This window comes from Nomia melanderi, unplaced genomic scaffold (assembly GCF_051020985.1).
Source record: "Nomia melanderi isolate GNS246 unplaced genomic scaffold, iyNomMela1 scaffold0098, whole genome shotgun sequence".
Classification (NCBI taxonomy): domain Eukaryota; kingdom Metazoa; phylum Arthropoda; class Insecta; order Hymenoptera; family Halictidae; genus Nomia; species Nomia melanderi.
In genome coordinates, this window is record NW_027475213.1 from 142,501 (window position 1) to 147,500 (window position 5,000).

At 48.7% G+C, this 5,000-nt stretch overlaps 1 pseudogene; it reads left to right on the forward strand.

Annotated features, from left to right (window-relative positions):
• Positions 1–617, forward strand: part of LOC143175519 (large subunit ribosomal RNA) — a 2,870-nt pseudogene extending 2,253 nt beyond the window's left edge.
• The last annotated feature ends 4,383 nt before the right edge of the window (positions 618–5,000 follow it).

Sequence of the window (5,000 nt, forward strand, 5' to 3'; positions counted from 1 at the left end):
AGAGGGCCACGTGGAGGTGTCGCGCCGGTTCGTACCCATATCCGCAGCAGGTCTCCAAGGTAAAGAGCCTCTAGTCGATAGATTAATGTAGGTAAGGGAAGTCGGCAAATTGGATCCGTAACTTCGGAATAAGGATTGGCTCTGAGGAGCGGGGCGTGTCGGGCTTGGTCGGGAAGCGGGTCTGGCTGACGTGCCGGGCCTGGGCGAGGTGAACATGTACGGCAACGTGCAGGGATCCGAGCTCGGTCCCGAGCCTTGGCCTCCCGCGGATCTTCCTTGCTGCGAGGCTTTCGCGTAGCGTTCGTCCTCTTCGGCCGCCATTCAACGCTCAGCTCAGAACTGGCACGGACTAGGGGAATCCGACTGTCTAATTAAAACAAAGCATTGCGATGGCCCCCGCGGGTGTTGACGCAATGTGATTTCTGCCCAGTGCTCTGAATGTCAACGTGAAGAAATTCAAAAAAGCGCGGGTAAACGGCGGGAGTAACTATGACTCTCTTAAGGTAGCCAAATGCCTCGTCATCTAATTAGTGACGCGCATGAATGGATTAACGAGATTCCCTCTGTCCCTATCTACTCCCCCCAGGGGCCGCCGGTAGATGGCGGTTCGGGACTTTGCGCTCCCGGGGTTCCCGAGCACTCGCATACCGTAACCGGCTGTCGTTAGCAACGACCCACCGGGCCAGGGGGCCTAATAACCCTCTGTCCCGGTGGTACGCGCGACAGATCGGCCGGGGGTCTTGCCTTAACCGGCTGGGCCGCGAGGAGATAAACCTCTATAATAAATCCCTTGCTCAAGCTATGGTGCGCGGCGATGGGCGCGTATCCGCCTTGCACTAACACTGTGGATACGTGGCCGGTGGGTGCACCGGTCCCTAGCGGCCACCCTTGGGGAACCTGGCTCACCCCATTGTAGAAGCCTTCCCCTCCGGAATGGGCGTCACCCGGAGGGGTGACCTTTAGATCGACCCATCTCGTGGGAATTAAATGGAAAAGGATAAAAATTTAAAACTCGGGGATATATTGGGGGGTAAAGACGAAGGGGGAGACATGCGAGAGGTGGAGATGCGTCCACCCTCGCAAAAGGGACGCGCATTGTCGGGCGTCTCCAGAAGCGCCAGCCCGGCGAAAAGAGTTAAAAGGACGGCTTCCGATGTGGGGGAGAGTTCTGGAATGGCTGCGAAAAAGAGTGTGTGTGTGCGTGAGAGAGACGATGAGGAAAGAATGCGTGAGATTTCGGCGAGAATGAGGAAGTATGTGTTTACGGAGGCTAACCGTGTGTCAAAAACACAGGGTGAGTTTTTAATGAATTGCGTGAGTGAGTATGAGGAAGTGCTTGTGCGATTGTTGAGAGAGAATGAGAGGCTGAGTGGGAGACTTGATGAATGTGAGAAGAATGCAGAGCGAATGAGTGTGAATGTCCAGAGGATGAGTGAGAGTGTACGACAAGTGAGTTATGCGAGTGCCGTGGGAAAGAGTAGTGAGAGAGTGACTGCTGGGTCAAAACCAGGAGTGAGTGTGAGTGCGAAAGCTAGTATGCCTGTGAAAACGTTTGCTGTGGTAGTGAAAGGGAAGGATGAAAGCGTAAAAATAAGTAGTGAGGAACTGAAAGAAAAGGTCCTGAAAAATGTGAGTAAGGACCTTAATATTAGAGTGCGTGCAGTGAGAAAGACGAGGAGTGGTGGGCTTGCCATCGAGGCTGCAAGTGAGAAAGAAGTGCGAATGCTGCATGAGTGCAAGAAGTTTAGTGAGTTGGGTCTCAAGGTGGAGACCCCCAAGAAAGTGGGCCCAAAAATTATGGTCTACGATGTTGAGAATGAGATGACGAGTGAGGATTTTATGAATGAGTTGTACGTTAAAAACTTTAAGAATGAGGGAGTGAATGAGACAGAGTTTAAGGAAAGAGTGAGAGTAGTGAATAGGAACAGCAAGAAGGGAATGAATGTGGGAAATGTGATCATTGAGGTCACGAAGCGTATGAGAGATATTGTGATGAATGAAGGACGTGTGTATGTGAAGTGGAGAGCGTGTAAAGCGAAAGACTTTATGAATGTGATGAGGTGTTTTAAATGTTATGCGTATGGTCATATGATGAGAGAATGTAGTATGAAAGAAAGACTGTGTGAGAGGTGTTGTGAGAGTGGGCACCTCAAAGAAAAGTGTAAAAGTGAGAGTGTATGCCGAAACTGCAGAATGAAAGGAAACAAATCGAGCCACTCTGTTCTGTCTCCGGAATGCCCGGAATATGTCAGAATGATTGAGAGAGAGAGAATGAGAATCAGCGATGACTAGTCGCAGTGTGAATGTTTTGCAGCTGAATTGTCAGCGTGCGTACGTGGTAATGTGTGATGTGGGCAGAGTGATGTGTGAAAAAGGTATGAATGTAGCTTTGTTGCAAGAAGTGTATGTGTCTAATGGGTGTGTGAGAGGTCTACCGTCGTCGTGGCGGGTCTTCTCCTGTGGGGAAGAGCCCGGCAGGGCGGCGGTGGCCGTGTGTGATGAGTGTTTGGATGTAGTATGCGTGAATGAGTGTACGAATGAATTCGGTGTATGTGTGTGGATAAGAGGGGATTTCGGGGAGCTCATAATGGTGTCCATGTACTGTCGGTATGGCCGAGAAATCGAGCCCTACCTGACGTACATGGACAGAGTGAATGCGTTTGCGAATGGGAAACGAGTGCTGTTTGGAATGGATGCGAATGCGACCTCCCCCTTGTGGTTCAGCAAGGGTGGGGGTCGCAGCAGAGAAAATGAAATGAGAGGAAGAGTCTTGGAAGAATGGATTTTGATGAATGGTATGATAGTGTTGAATGAGCCGAGCGAATGGTACACCTTCTCGGGAGTGAATGGACAGAGCGATATAGATGTGTCATTGATGAATGGGATGCCGGCCGGGTGCCAAGTGGAATGGCAGGTGAGGAATGACTGGAGCGTGAGTGACCACAACGTGGTCCAAATAGAAATTAAGTATGGTGTGAGTGAAGCAAGGAATGAAAGTATAAGGAGAAAATGGCGATGTAAGAATGTTAACTGGGAAGAATATGTGAATGACTTGAGAATGACTGCAGAAGTAGATGGTGTGAATATGATTGAAGAAGCGAATGTTAATAGAATGGTTGAGAGAGTGACGGGCTGGATCCAGGAGGTGAATGGAAGGCATTTGAGTGAAAGTAGAAGAAGGAATGATAGAAGGATTGCATGGTGGACGAGAGAGTTGAGTACCCTTAAGGGTAAAGTGCGAAAGAGTAGGAGAGCATGGCAAAGGGCGAGAAAGAGAGGGAGTGAAAGAGTGAGTGAAAGACAAGAAGAGTATAAGAGAAATTTGAATAGTTACAAGTATGAAGTGAGAAGAGTGAAAGAGGAAAACTGGAGACAGTTTACGAGTGAATCGTCCAACCTGGATCCATGGGGCCCTGTGTATAGAGTGTGTCGTGGAAGGAATGAGAGGCAAAGTATGAGTGCGTTGAATGTAAATGGAATATCGTATTCCACGTGGAGTGAATGTGCGAGCATCTTGATGGAGTGGTTCTTCCCAGTAGCGAGAATGGAAAGCGAGACTGTGGTAGATGGTATGAATGAGATTGGACCGGTGAGAATGTTCGAATGGAATGAAGTGAATGCAGCGGTACGAAAGGCTAAATTGAACAAGGCACCCGGTCTGGATGGAATAAATGCGGAAATGATGAGAATGATTTGGAATGCGATCCCGGGATGGTTGTTGCGAATGTACAATGAATGCTTGAGTTGTGGATGTTTTCCGGATGAATGGAAGAAGGCGTGTGTGATAGTGCTCCCGAAGTCCCCTGATAAACCGCGGACGGACCCCGCGTCTTATAGACCAATCAGTCTGCTGTCCGTGTTGGGAAAGACGCTGGAACGAATGATGGTTGCGAGAATGGAAGCTAGAGTGAATGAAAGTATGAATGAGGCCCAGCACGGATTTCGCGGGGGCCGTTCGACGGAGAGTGCTTGGATGAGTGTGATGAAGTATGTAAGAGAGAGTGAAAGTAAATACGTTTTAGGTGTGTTTGTGGATTTTACGAGTGCTTTCGATAATCTAGAATGGGTGAAAGTAATTGAACGTTTGAGTGAGTGTGGATGTGAGGAAATAGCTCTGTGGCGGAGCTATTTCCGTGAACGAAAGGCATGTATGATTGGTATGAATGATGTTGTATGGAAGAATGTTGAGAGAGGCTGTCCACAGGGGTCCATCTGTGGTCCATTCGTCTGGAATTTGATGATGGATGGGCTCCTGTGGAGGCTGAGTGAAAGTGCGTGTAAGTGTGTCGCGTACGCTGATGATTTGCTGTTGATTGTGGAGGGACAGAGCAGAGTGGAGATCGAAAGGAAAGGGAGTGAATGGATGAATGTTGTGTATGAATGGGGCGAGAGTGTAGGAGTGAGGGTGTCCGAGCGTAAAACCTCGGCCACCCTCATGAAGGGGCGATTGAGTGCAACGAGGTGTCCATGTGTGAGAATGAATGGGAAATTGATAAAGTATGTAGAGCGAGTGAAGTACCTGGGTGTGTGGATGAGCGAGAGAATGGGTTTTAAAGAGCATCTAGAACACCTCAGAGTGAAAGTGATGAATGTTGTAGGGCAAATGAGAAGAGTGTTGAAGTGTGAATGGGGAATGAGAAAGCGTGCTGTGAGAATGGTGTATAAAGGATTGTTTACGTCTTGTGTAATGTATGGTGCGAGTGTGTGGTGTGAGAGCATGAAGTATGGGTATGCGAGGGAAATGATGAATAGATGTCAGCGAATGGTGATGTATGCATGTTTGAATGTATGTAGAACGGTAGCGACTGAGAGTATGAATGTATTAATGGGGGTCCCACCTTGGGACTTGGAGTGTGTGAGACGAGGCCTGGTATGCATGATTAAGAACGGATGGGACATATGTGAGAATGAGTTGATAAGCGTGGATGAAATGAATGGAATGACGATGGATGAGTGTATTGGCCTCGTCAATGAGAGAATGTATACTCGATGGCAAGCCA